General features: G+C 42.0%; 1 protein-coding gene and 1 long non-coding RNA gene across 18 annotated transcripts in view; one reads left to right on the top strand and one right to left on the bottom strand.

Annotated features, from left to right (window-relative positions):
• LRATD2 (LRAT domain containing 2) overlaps positions 1-16,221 on the top strand; it is a 140,547-nt gene that overhangs the window by 7,696 nt on the left and 116,630 nt on the right. The window lies entirely within an intron of this gene.
• LOC122211295 overlaps positions 1-16,221 on the bottom strand; it is a 32,440-nt gene that overhangs the window by 2,865 nt on the left and 13,354 nt on the right. For 2 of the 5 annotated variants that reach the window (XR_006198609.1, XR_006198611.1), the window contains exons 2-3: positions 14,881-14,959; positions 13,670-14,370 (exon numbers count right to left, since the gene is read on the bottom strand). This is a non-coding gene — a long non-coding RNA (uncharacterized LOC122211295). Of the gene's footprint in view, positions 1-11,084; positions 12,960-13,669; positions 14,371-14,880; positions 14,960-16,221 lie in introns of those variants that run through there. The other 3 variants (XR_006198612.1, XR_006198610.1, XR_006198613.1) reach the window with 3 other exon arrangements.

The raw sequence follows: 16,221 nt of genomic DNA, 5'->3' as shown, positions 1-16,221 counted from the left end.
TTGGGCTCTTTCCATACTTTGGCTATTGTTGATAGTGCTGCTATAAACATGGGGGTGCATGTGTCTCTTCGAAACAGCACACCTGTATCCCTTGGATAAATGCCTAGTAGTGCAATTGCTGGGTCCTAGGGTAGTTCTATTTTTAGTTTTTGAGGAACCAACCTACTGTTTTCCAGAGTGGCTACACCAGCTGGCATTCCCCTGGGTGTAGGTTTAGTTGAAGTACTCCCTTCGGAGAATTCAGACCAAAATTGTACAAATGATGGCAAAAAGGAGGTAGCTAATAAAATACTCTCAAAGTACTTAACCAGGAGGCTTCTAAATTCCCAGTGCCTAACCTACAAAGATAAGCCAGATCCATGGTTTCTGTCCTCAATGTAACTTACATTCTGACAGGTAAGACAGGTAACTACTTGCCAAAAAGGAATTCACAGTAAGGAATTTCATTTCAGTCAATGGGAATGTACAGGGTATACAAAAGAGGATCTCTCCATCAATGAGTCAGTGGAGGCTTCCATGAAGAAGCATTTATGCTGAACTCTGGAAGAGGTGCAGGAGAGGGCCAGGGGCTTCAGAGTGTGCACAGGTTACATTAATTCGGTGGGGGGCGGGGAAGTCTGGGGAGTGAACAAAAGAATGTTGAGTGCTCTCAGAATGGCTTTGCTTCATACTCCAGTAGGACAAAGCAGAGTTTGAGTGAGTGAATGAATTTGGGGATTGGGTTTGCTAGAGTAGAAAGCCTTCCTATCATCTAAAGTTACTGTCATAGCTCTGGTTTGAATAGGGTCAGGCAGCAGTGGGTTTAGGATGGAATGAAAAGTGGGAGCAAGTGAGTGATACTGTCTTTCCCTCTCCCAGAACTCAAATGCCAGCCAGGTTATGAAGTAGAGTGAATTTCGGTCTTTTCCCTGATGCTATGATAAGTCTTTGATGCCTTGCTTGTGAAGTGTGGCCATAAATGACTCAGAAGATGAGCTCTGCTACTTTTGGGGAGAAACTTGTACAATAATGTAATTAACCCCCAAGATTTGATTGTCTTGATAGGTGCATTTTTTTTTTTTTTAAACCTCATAACTGAGGATTCTCAGTAGTTGGGCTAAACTGGAGGTAGAGAGTCTGACCTAGGTAACAAAGAACTGAATAGTGGTTAAGGCCTGACTGTCAAACTACCTGGGTTTCTCTCCTCTGCGCTCTGCTTACTATGAAGCTCGTAATCTTAAGCTTCGTGGGAGAAGTTAAATACTTGCTTGGAAGCTTTAGTTTATCTTCTGTACAGTGTGGCTTACGATGGTGGTCAATTCATTTCAGTCATTCTTGGAAAATAAATATATAGTGTGTATAATAATATAATCGGACTAAAATAATAGTATCTACTTCAAGTGGCTGTAAGCACAAAATGAAACATGCACATAAAGCGCAGATCAATAGCTATTATGATTGACTAGAGAAAATCTAGGATATTGTATGTGTTGAAAACCTTATTCAGAATGAAGTGACTCTCTGGGAGAGAGATCTTCCCTTTAGTTCTGGAGAATTTCTCAGCTAGATACAAGAAATTGGTAAGGTAAAGAGAACTAATTAATACTTTAGTTGTCTCACTACTGCTATAGCATTTGAAATGTTTCCTTGAGCTTTGATTTTTAGTAGATGAACCGTTTAACTTGTTAATACGTTTTATTACGTTTACTCATTAATTCAACAAATATTTCCAAAGAACTTTTAAGGTACTAAGGTGTTGGAGAGCTGAGGAGGAATTAGAAGTGATTGTATGGTGAGAATATTAACACTGATGAGGTCACCTTGTCCACAATGTCCAGTTTGAATCATCACAACAGCCTTTCTGGACAGATGCTCAGATCTCCATTTTATAGTTGAGGAAACAGGTTTAGGGAAATGAAGCGATTTGTCCGTGGTCACGTAGCTAATAAGCTACAGCTTCTGGCCTGGAACAGGAATGCTGGTCTCCAAAGCCCCAGGCTAGGATTCCCCCACTAGAAGATCATCTGGTCACTCCCCACTTTTGGCTGCCCCTCCCTCCTTACCCAAAAAGAATACATAGAACGTTCTTCTGCTCCGACATTTGGCTTGTTGCGTTATCTGAGTAGCAGGTAGATTTTCATCCTGTTGCAGCAACTCTGAGGGCAGTGTGACCCTGGAAGCCAGAAGAGTCAGGAAGAGGAGAAGCAGCTCTCCCAAGAGAGATTTTACATCCTTATAATGAGTAACGATCACCAGCCCTGGGTGAATGTTGACCATCCCCTAACTACCTCCACCCTCCCTGTGGCTGAGCATTGTGACAGTCCTACTGAAACTGTCCCTCTCTGTGCTTCTGTGACTCCCTTTCCCCCTTAAGGCTAAAGTCAGGTCACACAGGCCGACTTCATATCATGGCTCCAGCCCCTGGTCTGCTATGTGGCCAGTGGGCAAATGAATAACTTCTTGAAGCCAGTTTGACTGACCTAAAAATTGGAGCTAGTAGGATGGTGTACTCCAGAGGTCTGTTTACCGGCTTACATGAGATAACGTAAATCAAGTGCATCATGGAGCATGTAGGTATGGAGTGGTGGCCATATTGGCTCTGCCACAAATGGTGTGGCTACAAGTATGATATATGACCTTGAACAAGTCCCTTTACCACACTAGGACCCTGAACTTAGGACTCCCAACAGCAGTCCATGACAAGATTCCAAGTACAACCTTATCCTTTGAGATGGTTCTAGAGGTTGCTAGTTGCTTTAATTGATTGTAATTAATTAATACTTATTCCTTGGCTATAGCCCTAAACCTCATTCATGTAAAAAATTAATATGCAAAAAAATTACTATGTAAATGTAAAAAAAGTAATACTAGGATGACTGAACTTCAGGGAGTACTTTTATTATGAAAAGTAGAGACTATATAATGTTTTTATGAACTGGCAAATTTTGTTACAATATTTAATGTTAGAAACCAAATCTGGGCCATTGATGAAGTAAAAGGTAATGATAAGAGTAAATCTGTATCTCCTTTAGAAATAGTATTTCCTAGAATAAGTTTTTTGTTGCTGTTCCATTTTTAATTTTTTTTAATTTTGCTCTTTGAACACTGATTTTTTTTTTCTTTCTTTTTTTTTTTTGCACGCTAGGGTACACTTTGCTATCTGGCTCTACTGTTGGTGGATACATCAAAGCCCATGGAGAGAGAATTCTCTTGTATCTCAATGGATACACATGATTTATTCTACTTTATTCTAATGGGGTCTATTTCTTTTTATATTTCAGTAAGAGCAAGGTTGTTCATAAAGCCATAAAGCATCAAACGGTGGCAGTTCTTTGTGCTGACATCTCTTTTAGTACTTTAAAAAAAACTTAATAGACTTTATTTTTTAGAGCAAAATTTATTTTTTAGGTTCACAGCAAAATTGGGTGGAAAGCACAGAGTTCCCATATCCCCCCTCTCCCAACCACAAAGCCTCCCCCAGGGTCAGCATGACTATCAGTTTCGCACATTGTTCCACTGGATGAGCCAACATTGACACATCATTAGCAACCATAGTTACATTAGGTCTCACTCTTTGTGTTGTGCATTCTATGGTTTTGAAAAGTATATCCACCATTCTAGTATCTGGGAATAGTTTTTCGCAAGACATGTCTCCTTCCTTTCTTTCTCTCCCAAGCTAAGAATTGGACTATTTTCAGCTCTTTAATCAAACCTTAAGGGACACTTCTCTGCAGGACCCTTCTGTTTTCTTTGCCATTCCGAATGATGCGTCTGGCTAGCATTGTGTTCATTCATTCTTTACGTATTGAGGCTGACCAGGCAACCTGCTACCCACTGGGGCTAGAAAGAGGAATACCACGTGGTCCCCGTGTCCAGGTGCCTACCCGCATTCCGCTGAGCAAGACAGGCACATAGTAAATAGGACGGAGAACGGGCAGGCTCCAGGCGTTATAGCAGCACTGGCAAGGGGTGGGGGTGTTAGCAGCTAACCCCATGTGGTGGGATTAGGGAAGGGGGGCCAGAATGAGCTTCCTAGGCAAAGTTAAGTAGATAGGAGGAAGTCTTATCAGAGGAAGGTTCTGGCATAATCCTGCTCCCATCTCATCAACCCTTTATTTTGGGAGCAAAACACACATCTGTCTCTGTACGAGGTTGGGGGAGTGGGGGGACATGAGAACAAATACTATAAATTGCTTAGTAATTCCTTCTTTTCTTTTTTGTAGCGCGCATACAGATTTCAGCCAACCAGAGCACATTATTGAAAGCTCTGAAAGCATAATTGCACTGCGTTTAAAGTGTTCTGTTCTCTTTAGCCCCATCCTCCAGCTACCTTTAGGCATAACCAAGCAGTTCCAACACAGGTGAGGTTGAGGCTGCTTTCTCTGTGTTTCGAGGGAGCTGAGAGGCTCTCATTGGAAAGGGAGTGGAAAGCACTGCCCGGCGCTGGAGTCAGGCCTGGGTTGTCAGCCCAGCACCATCCCTTTCTGTGCCACTTGGGCAGATGGCCTCGCCTGGCTTGGAAGACCGGGGTGTATTCATTTGTAAAGGGGGAATGATGTGTTACCCACCACGCGGGGTTATGGAGTACCTGGTAGTAGACAGAAATCACTGGGAAATAGTCCTGGGAGGAAGCTTGATGCTCAGGGATTGGTTGCTGTCATTATCCATTTTCCCCTTTTCCCTTTTGCCCTGTGTGCACGACTCACCCAAAACCCACAGATGAATTTAGGATTGGAGCAAGTTGAGCCAAAGAAACTTAACCAGAGTTAAGATGGTCGGAGATGATGTGACATTTAGTTTTGTAATGGTTAAAACTCTCTGGCTCCAGGTGTTTGAAGAAAATCATAAATAGATGTGCACATACATGTATGCTCACATGCACACACACCCCAACAAGCCAAGTGCATCATTTCATCGGAATCTTTAGTTTCTCACCAACCTGACAACGTAGGAGGTGAAGCTCAGGCTTTGACATCATCATATCCTCATAAAGCTGTAACTGTTTTATTACCTCCCGGGTTAGTGCTTCTCTCTGCCTGCCCTTTAAGCCTATGAATATTTTTTTATTAATATAATTTTATTACTTTTTTTTTTACAGTTCAAAAATAATGTGTGCTTAAAAGAAGTTCAAATAGCAAAGTCTATAAAGTAAAAGAAAGGACATCTTCCATTGCCTTTTTTCACCTTGTTCCACATGTGACCAGGGGTTATCAATATTACATGTGTTGTGTATTCCTTCTAGAATTTTTTCTATGAATATTCAGATATGCTTAGCTGCCCAGTTGTTTTAATTAGCTCATGCTACCCATATTACTGTGATAGTTCTATTTTTCACTCGTTAATAAATCCAAACCTTCTTCATATTAGTACATAAAGTTTCTAGAACGTTCTTTTTAAATAGCTCTTTAATATTTCATAGTAAAAAGTTTCTGTTTCTTATTTATGCGTTTTTTCCTTAATGTGCATTTCAACTATATCCATTTTTTCTTAATTATAAATGATACAAACATTTTTGCTATACATGTTCTTGGCATGTATGGGAGTGTTTCTTTAAGGAAATTTTTTTAAATGTTTATTTTTTGAGAGAGAGAGAGAGAGAGAGAGAGACAGAGTGTGAGCAGGGTAGGGGCAGAGAGCGACACAGAATCCGAAGCAGGCTTCAGGCTCTGAGCTGTCAGCACAGAGCCTGATGTGGGGCTTGAACCCACAAGCTATGAGCTCATGACCTGAGCCAAAGTCAGACGCTTAACTGACTGAGCCACCCAGGCACCCCTGTATGGGAGTGTTTCTGAAGGACATAATCATCGAAGTGAAATTTCTGGATTAAAGGTTATGCAAAATGTAAGTTTTGATAGGAATGACCACGTGACCCTCTAAAAAAGATTGTGCCAATTACAGTAAAGCTGTTTGAAAATATTCGCTTACTTACAGGTGAAAAATAGTACATTGTTGTTTGAGTTTCTATGGGAGTTTTATTTTTTACCGCCCGAGCTAATCTCATTGGTATCTCCAAGAATTCAAATCAGCGGTTTACAGTGTTATTCCATTACAAACATTCTAATTCTCTCCAAAGCACTTGGTTATTGAGTGGGCCTGACGAATTCCAGAGTCTAATATGTGAACTTGAGCAAACCAAAACTGTGCTTTTAAAAATGTTAATCGGAGTGTGCAACATGCTGCTTTACACCCTTTAGTGGCTTCCAGTGGTGCTTAGAATAAAATCTAAGTTCTTTACCGTGACCTGTTGGCCTGCACAATCCGGCCTCTGCTTAGCTGCCAACTTCACTTCTTATCACTCCTTCTTGCAGCTGTATTCCAGCCTCACAGTCCTATATTTTTTTCCCTAAACACACCAAGGTCTTTCTAACTTGCTTTAGAACAGTATTTTCAGACACTCTATCGACCTGCAATAAGAAATGAACTGTGTCATAACTAAATGCCTACATATATGTATGTGTGTGCCTGTGTGTGTATATATATGTGTGTGTATGTACATATCTGAAACTAAATTTGACCAAACAATTCCTAACTGCACTGTGATACCATGTCACAAGATGATGCAGAATCATGGCTCCCCAAAGCTGTCTGCACCCTAATGTTTTCTGACTCGTTGAAATCCTGAAATTGAAGATTCACTCGTAAGGGGAAAAAATATCCAGAGCCTCATAGTTTCACCTCTTTACAGATAACTTTAGACAAACGTTTCATTTGAATGCCTGTCACTTCCTTAGCCTTTCCTTCAGAAATGCACATGTTCACCACACATTTGGAGCTTAAAGACCTGGGCGAGGCATGATAGGGAGATGTGAATTGTGTCATGAGGCATATATAATGCTTCAATAGTCATGTTGGAAGAATCAGGTTAAAGAGTTGAAAGACACTTGAAAGTAATAAGGATAAAATGGGACATTCAACTGTGAGATGTAGCTAGGGACAAGAGGACATTTGAGCCACCTTCATCATCTCCCTCTAGCAATGAAAACACTAATTTAACGTGTTGGTAATGTTATGCATTGCTAAAGCATGTTTCACAGGTTATTGAATTAGATCTCTGCACCCTCTCTTTAAGATACGATTACCATTCTCCTTGAATAGGTGTAGAAATTGAGCTTCTGAGAAAAGGAAATAAAATGTTCACTGAGCACATACTATACTCCAGACCCCATGGTTGCAGCCTTACAAGTGGTATTTCATTTAATCTCCAGTATAACCTGGGAGGTTGCCACGGTGATTCTTATTTTAATATGAAGTCATGATTTGTCCAAGATGGCTGACCTGTGAAATAGGCCAAACAAGATTCAGCCCACAGTTATCAGAGTGGAAATGCAAGCATTTCCAGGTCACACAATCACAAAAGCTTGTCTTCAGATTTCCTCGGTGCTGCTGAAAGTTGGCGAGGTGGAACATTCCACCTATACCTTCTTCAGTGGCCCCTGGTACTCTGAAAACTGAGTCAATGAAGGCAAGAAACTGAACAATCCAACTGACAGATGACCAAGAGCTGAGAGAAGACAAAGCCCTCTGTACAAAGGGCTATGATTTTTTTTTTTTTACTTGAACTTATTATTTGGGCAGAATTTCAAAGTTGCTTCGATAAGCATAATGCAAAAGAAACTCTTATCTACCCTTGATGCAGATTCATCTGTTGTCAGCATTTTGTTCCATTTGCAAAATGGGAGTGGGATACATGTTTTTAATGTCATTCTCGCCAAGGAATGTTAAAATCTTAAAACACTTCCATAGCAGTTAATAAATATCTGCTTCCCCAAAACCTGCCCCTCACCCCCTCAGCACTCCCACTTTCCTGGCTACCTTGCCTCTGCCCTGGGACCCCCCCCCCCCCCGCCACAACATCCCCCAAAACTAACAGGTACACGCCTGCAGAGTTGGGGCCTCCAGCACTCGGCTGAAGTTCTATGTGCACCACTTTGATTGGTTGATGACTGCTGAAAAATGTTAATATCACTGCAGAATATTAGCTTAAGTACCTATAAATACTACCACCCCCATTTACAAATGACGAAGGAAGTGGAGGGAAGGAGGGAGTAACTTTGCCCAATGTCACACAACTGATAATGACTTCAGCCTGAGACTATTTAATTTCCAAAACCTTGTCCAGTCCCCACAGAGTAGAGTCCCAGCCTCCAGGCTGGGTTCAGCACCTGTGACCTTGAGCAGGGGACTTCATCTCCTAGAGGGGCAACAGAGTGAGAATGATTCTCTGGCTTCCTTACTTCTCCAGGCATGGAAAAAGTGCTGATTTAGGGAAATTTTCCTTGTCTTTTTGTTCATGGCAAATATTAAGTTCAGTGGTCAGTTTTAGTCCAGAGATCAAACTCAACTTGTTAATTATTCACAGAGTTGATGATAATTCTGCTCTTCTCTGGAAACTGTTGAACCAGTTGGAACAAGCCAGAACTACAAAGCTGGTAAAACTAACTTTTTAAAAATAACTCGTTGAGGCAGAACATAGGAATATTTTTAGAGACAGAATGTGAGCCAATGAAAGCAAAGACACAATGAGAGGAGCATGTCCTTGGGAGCCAGAGAGACTCTTATTAGTGGTGTGCTATTGGGCCAGTTATATAATAAGTAATCTGTATTTCATCACTGGGAAAATAAGAATAAGTCCCTTGAAGACTTATTTAGAGTCGAATACAATGGGTGCAAAGCCCTGAGCTCAATGCCTAGCACCAAGAGTGAGTCAAAATATTTACTAACTTGGATTACAGGCGCCTAAAGAAACCAGTCATGGTGAATCAGCATCCCAGAGGCTCTCAGAGCCCCCCCAGCAGGCAAGGAGTTAATGCTTCCTTACTGGATAATGGGGGCAAGGAGGCCATGTACCAAGTAGAACGGAGATCTTTTAGCTACTGTACTCATGTGTCCTGACTGAACAACAGCCTTGGCTGGCAGTAAAAGAAAGTGCTCACCTACCACTCAGTCTAGCCTTCATTATGTGAGAAAGAGGGAAGGGGTAGAGCTAATGATTCGGGGGTGGTTTTTCCCAATGGCACCCGAGGGGTAAAGGGAAGGTTGAAGCCCTTCTCTCTTTCACTTCCCACTCTTACTTCCCACTCTCACTCCCCAGAAACAACAGCTAATAGCAGATTCTTATATCTTTTCCCAGAAATGAATCAATTAGCCTTCTTCCTTCCTTCCACACAAATGGAATTATAATATAATAATGGATAATATTTATCACATACTTGCTATGTGCCTGGGAAGATTTTAAGCATCTTGTATGGACTATATGCCATGTAACCCTCATGACAACTCTGTGAAAAAGGTCCTGCTTTTATTTTCATATTTTAGATAGGAAAACAGGCCCAGAGGGGTTAAATCACTTGCCTAAAGTCACACAACACTTAGGGATGGGAAGAGAACCCAGGAGGTTAAAAAAAATCTATCTTATTCTGTTTTGTGCCTGAATAGTATCTATGGGAATGAACCGTAGTTTGTGTGACTTATTGTTGGATATGGAAGTCGTCCAAATCTGTTCTAACAATCACACGGGCATTAAACAAGTTTGTATATGTATCTTTGATGTCCGAACTCTTAATCGATGTCTGCTTTGTGCCATGCACTCTAGGACACTCTTTATATGTATTTGTCATTTAGTGCCCACAACTACTCCATGAAATTAGGAATTCTCCCCTTTGCAGGTAACGGACATTGAGACTCCGAACAGTTAAGTAACTTCCCCAAGGCCCCAAGTTCATGATTGGCAGAAAGTGGAATTGAACTCAGGCTCTGAGTTCAGGACCTATAACATGACTGTTACTATGGAATATACATGGATGTATATGTATGGATGGCTGTGTATGAAAATGCCCATGAGGAATTCACATGTCTACAAGAATATTCTCCTCTTAATACCATTGTCCTTTTATAGTTTTTCATGTACTAATTTCACTGAGACTCCATTTTCATGGAGTTAATAATACCTACTGCTATGGACTGAATTGTGCTCCCCAAAATTCATATGTTGAAGCCCTAACCCCCAGTGTGATGGTGTCTGGAGGTTGGGCATTTAAGAGGTAATTAGGTTTATGGGGCGCCCAGGTGGCTCCGTCGATTAAGCGTCTGACTCTTGATTTCTGCTCAGGTCATGGTCTCACAGTTTGTGAGTTCAAGCCCCACGTTGGGCTCTGTGCTGACAGCATGGAGCCTGCTTGGGATTCTCTGTCTCTCCCTCTCTCTTTCTCTGCCCCTCCCTGCTGTGCTCTCTCTCTCTCTCTCTCAAAATAAACATTACAAAAAAGAGGCAATTAAGTTTAGATGAGGTCATGATGAGATGAGTGTCCTTATAAAAAGAGACACCAGAGACCCTGCTTCCTGTCTCCACCACGTGAGCATACAGCAAGAAGGTAGAGTCCTTGCAGAGACCCGACCACACTGGCACCCTGACCTTGGACTTCCAGCTTTCAGAACTGTAAGAAGTTTCTGTTGTTTAAGCCACCCAGTCTGCGGTATTTTGATATGGTAGCCAGAATAGACTAATTACCTAACTTATGAAATTGTTTTAAAATTAATACAAACAACTATGGAGTTATCCTATGCCTGGCATTGTTCTCAGAGCGTCGCACGTACGTTAGTTTCCTAGGGCTTCCATAACAAAATGCCACAAACTCAGTGGATTAAAACAATGGAAATGCATTGTTTCACAGTTTTGAAGGCTAGAAGGTCCAAAGTCAAGATGTTGACAGGACCAAACTCCCTTTGAAAGTCTCTGAGAGATGTTCTTCCTTGCCTTTTCCTAGTTTCTGGTAGCCACAGGCATCCCTTGGCTTACGGTAGCATAACTCCAATCTCCATCTCTGTTGTGACATGGCGTTCTCCCCCACGTGTCTGTGTCGTCACTTAGTTACCTTTTTATAAGGACACTGGTCATATTGGGGGAAGAGCCTACCTTACTCACGTCTTACTGTCATCTTAACTAATCACATCTACGATGTCTCCATTTCCAAATAAAGTCCCATTCTGGGATATTGAGGGTTAGGACTTCAGCATATCTTTTTTGGAGACAACAGTTCAACCTATCGTAATACATATTTTCTCATTCAATCTTCATAACAACCCAATGAAGCAGATATTAACATTATTCCCATTTTATAGATGAGGACATTGAGGCTCAGAGAGGTCACATAACTTGTCCAAAGTCACATAGCAATTAAACATGCGCTTATGCTTCGTGGACAGAATAGACACTCGGGGAAAACTGTGGGTTTGCTTTACTTTGAAATGCCTCCCAAATAGCAAAAACTTTTAGACTAATATCCCTCATCAAGATAAATGCAAAAATTCTTCACAAAACATAAGCAAACCAAATGCAGGCATATATAAAAAAGGATAACACATCATGACCAAGTGGAATGGAATATATCAGTGATAACTGATTTAAGTCTTTGCCTAGTGAGTCCAGTATTTTGGGCTTTCTCAGGGACAGTTTCTGTAAACTATTTTTTTTCCTGTGTATGGGCCATACTTTCCTATTTCATTTCATGTCTTGTATTTGTTGCTATTGTTACTGAAAACTGGACATTTAAAATAATATGGCGTGTCAGTTCTGAAACTCAGATTCCTTCTCTTCTCTGAGCTTTGTTATTGTTGCCACTGTTTGCTAATTTAGTGACATTCCTGGACTCTTTGTGTAAAATATGTATTCTATGTCATGTGTAACTTACTGAAGTTTCTATTCATTTAGCCTAGTGGTTAACTGATGACTGGACAAGAGGTTTCCATAAAATTACTCAAACTAATAATATCCAGCCTTGTTAAGGTGTGTGTGTGTGTGTGTGTGTGTGTGTGTGTGTGTGTGTGTGTGTAGAGTTATGTTTTCAGTGCTCTGGCAGGCAATTTACAACTCTAGTCTGTGCTCAACTCCTTGCTCACACAGAGACTCAAGATAACCAGAGGTGAGAGTAGGACATTCTCAAGGCTTTCCTGGGCATACCCAACAGTCCTGAAAATGCACATGGGCTTCTAGACTCCCGGGAATATGCTGGAGCTTTTCAAAGATGCCTATGGTATCTCATTACCCAGTTTTGCTTTTCTTTTTAATACTTTTGGTTTGCCACTTGTTAGCTCCAACTGTTTAACACATCCTCAGGCAGCTGTGATATTAAACAATTGCCACTGATTATATTTGACAAATACTCTGTGGGTGGGGCTCCTCAGAAAGCACGCTCTGATTAGATCAGATAAAGGCATTCTTGAAAGTGGAGCTTTTCCGTGAACTGCCAGACAGATCACATGGCGACAGTTTCTAGGAATGGGACTTCCTAGAAGCTCCAAAGCCATTTTGCTTTCTTCAGTAGCTGCTAATCTGCTATTTTTCACAGCTACTGTAATTGTGAGGCTATTGGCTTTCGATGCTACTGAAGTGCTGGGGAGAGGGTGATGGGCTTAAGTCCCGTTAAAATGCCACGATACTCCCTGTCCTTGTTGAGATTCGGCCATTTTTCTTGAGTAAATGCTGCTGGGGTTGTTGCAAGCCACTGGTGATTTTTCAGTTACGAAACAGTTAATTTTGACAATTTTCACTAGGGTTCTCATTGCCGTTATGGAGAAGCGGGTTTCAGAGGTCCTCAATCAACCATTTCAGAACAACCAGTTGTATATCCACTTTCTATAGTTACGTAACAAATTAGCACAAACTTGGAGGCTAAACCAACACCCATTTATTATGTCATGGTTTTCATAGGTCAGAAGTTTTGGCACAGAACAACTGGATTTTCCGCTCAGGGTCTTATGAGGCTAAAATCAACGTGTTGGCTGGACCGAGTTCTTTCTGAGCCTGGGCTCTCCTTTCATCCTCCTTGAGGTTGTTGGTAGATTTTGAGTTTTGGTTGCGGTACTGAGGTCCCTGTTTCTTCGCTGGCTGACAGTCCATTCGTCTCCTCAAGGCCACCCTCAGGTCCTAACATGGCCTAGAAACTTACTTTCTTTGAAGCCAGCAGGAAAAGCCTCTCCTCTGTCTGTTAAGATAGAGACTTAAGCTACATAGTCTAATCATGGGAGTGACTAGCCTATCATATTCACAGGACATACTCACACTCAAGGAGGAGGGATAATATAAGGTACATACACCAGGGGATGGGATTCTTGGGGGCTGTCTTAGAATTTTGCCTACCATAGTCTTAATTGTAGGGTTTTGTGTAGCACTGTTGTATATAAATCATACCTATAAATTAACCTAATGTAATCATCACGACAGTTCTTTGAGATAGCAAAGAAGGTGTTCCAAAACACATTTCAGAGATGGGAACTTAAAGGCTCAGAGAGACCATATGACTTTCTCATGGGCGTACGACTAATGAGAGGCAGATTAAATCCTCTGATTCCTGTAGAACACCCGCTGTCCTTCTGCACACCTGTCTGCCATGTTAAAGCTCAGGCCTTTCTAAGTTTTGTTTGTTACACGGCAGTAAGGATGTTAGTATCTGAGGCCCGTTAAAGGAACTTTGTTCCCGGCACAGTCTCCCACGGGCTCCTGCATCTCCTGCCTGTGTATCTGGGGAGAATACTTGAGCATGGAAAATAGTATTAACCAGGAGTTTTGATAAAATGGGAGTTTTCAGGGGTGAATTGCAATTTAAATAGCTGAGAAATTCCATTTACTCCCAGCAATGTATTCTGAATGCTCCCTCCGGCCCAGCTCTAAAGGAGCAGACAGTCATCTCCCGCAGAAAGTAATGGAATTTTTATTTTTGTCTTAGAAGTGCCTTGAAATCAGCAATCTCAAGGCTGGCAACGGGGCCTTCCTTGAAGGCTTCATCACAAAGAATAGCAGAAGGTTCTGAAGGTAGTCAGCCATGGACCAAACTCATTCTCACTTCACTTCAGTTGAATGGTTTTGCAAGTGGTAGAGGAAATTAACCATTTAGGACCAACTTTCCCACCTCCCTCTACTTAATCTCCTTATTCAGCGTGTCCAAGCATCTAAAAGGTAGCAGGTTTTCTTTAGTTCCAATTCGATCTTTTTAATGATGCTGCGGCTTTCCATTGTAATGCAAATGGACACTTGTGGCCCTCATCAATCAGTCCTTCAAATGTTCGAGGACAGTGGAGCTGGGATGTTGGTTCCCTTTCCAGATTCCCTTTGCTTGGTCCCCACACAAATTCCCCTACTGCTGTGAGAAGGTATCTCTCGTCTTTCCACACTGCCTCAAAGCGGCAATGACTAAGCAGGTGTGTTTCATGCTCCAGAGCTCCCTTTTTGATCAGGCGAAGGCTGGATCCTGCCGAGACCAGAGACCACATCCTTGCTTAGAATCCTCCTCTGCCCATCCTGCTCCCTGCATTTCTTCTCTCTCCAGGGCCTTCTGCAGGCATTGAATCTACATTCACCCAAATCACTGTTGCAAAGGCTGCTTTGATGTCACTGACCTAAGGCAGATAGTAACGAAATTCTGCTGGATCTTTCCTCTAAGTCCAAAATAATATCATAGCCAGGAATTAAAGGTCTTGCTATAAAAAACCATTGGCTAGTCCCCCTTGTCCTTACGAACGTGGAGGTCATTTACCTTTCAGCGTCAATTACCTTGAATGTAGCCACAGACCTAGAAAAGGCTTATGAGTAACGGATCTAGATATTGTAAGATAAAAGGCAACCTGTACCTTCGTCATTAAAAACAAAGTGCAGGTGTTGGGGCGCCTGGATGGCTCAGTCGGTTGAGTGTCCTACTTCTGCTCAGGTCACGATCTCATGGTTGGTGAGTTCGAGCCCCACTTCGGGCTCTCTGTTGTCATTTCGAAGCCCGCTTCTGGGTCCTTTTTACCCCCCTCCCTTTGCCCCTCCCCTGCTGGTGCTCTCTCTTTCTCTCAAAATAAATAAACATTAAGAAAGAAAGAAAGAAAGTGCAGGCTTTGATGCCTAACAGATATACATTTGTATACCTGGGTAAGCTGGTGACCTTTCCCGTTCTCTGAGTCCCGTCTGTCATGCAGGGCTCACCCCATCCATCTCACAGTGTTGCTGGAAAGACAAATGGAACAATTCGTTAAATGAGTTAGTACAAATCAGAGCTTCAAAAACCAAGAGTTTGTTTTTTTTTTGTTTTTGTTTTTGTTTTTTTTAACATTAAGGTCTTTGTGTGACAGGAAGCATGCTATTTTAGGCCGGGTACAAGCCAACTTCTGTTTCAAAGCTGAGGCTCAGAGAAGATCCTTTTGCTTACACATGAAAACAAAAACTCACCAGCTCCAAGAGAAACAAAAATGAACTTTGATGTTCTGCCTCACCACACTGAGTTCCATTCGGAGAGGAAGGGGGTGGATTGCTAGAACCGGAGGAGAACACGGGCTACAGTTGTCCAGGCATGGTGCGGCGGGCGTGGGCAGTAAGATGGGGTAGGCATTGTCCCGGAAGTCGGCTGAACCCAAGGAGCTGGGGCAGCCGTGTTTAAACACAGGAGGGGTGGCCAGCGTGGAAGGTGACATACATCCTCTTTGGTTAAACCTGGGGAGCGAGAGCTCTGTCGATGTCTATACTCTCTGTCCTCTTACGTAAGTTTGAAATATTTAAAAATAAAATGTAAAATTGGGGCACCTGGGTGGCTCAGTCGGTTGAGCGTCCGACTTCGGCTCAGGTCATGATCTCGTGGTTCGTGAGTTCGAGTCCCACGTCGGGCTCTGTGCTGACAGCTCAGAGCCTGGAGCCTGCTTCGGATTCTGTGTCTCTCTCTCTGCCCCTCCCCTGCTTGTGCTCTTTCTTTCTCAAAAATAAATAAATACACATTTAAAAAATTAGATGAATAAAATGTAAAATAAGAGTACAGGTAACAACGGGCTGAATGAGAATGATTAAACCCACGTTGTGAAATGAACCAGGCATGGTATAATTTATAGTACCCTAAACTCAAATTAATGCTTACCCACCATATGTTTGCATCAGTGAATTTATATACATGTGTGTGTTTATCTCTATGTATTTTTCACATAACACATATAACCACACATGAGTTTAACTGAATCTTCTTACCTGGCATCGGCCCCGGGGTAGTAAATGAGCAAATTCTTGGATCCTGTGTCTCCTTTACAAATGCCTGCTTCTCCCAGATTCCAGGACAGCCCTGTGCCCTCCCCGCTTCTCCCCCTTTGTCCTTTCCGGTTCTCTACATCTCTGAGCTGACACCAGAAGTCTTTTCATTTAACCTGTGAATCTAAAAATGTGTCCTGGCTTAGAAAGCATTCCTCATTTCTTACAACCATTATTGCTTTTTAATTTCCTTTCTTCGG

The sequence above is a fragment of the Panthera leo genome, chromosome F2 (assembly GCF_018350215.1).
Source record: "Panthera leo isolate Ple1 chromosome F2, P.leo_Ple1_pat1.1, whole genome shotgun sequence".
NCBI classification, from domain to species: Eukaryota; Metazoa; Chordata; class Mammalia; order Carnivora; family Felidae; genus Panthera; species Panthera leo.
This window is presented reverse-complemented; position numbering and strand designations above follow the sequence as displayed.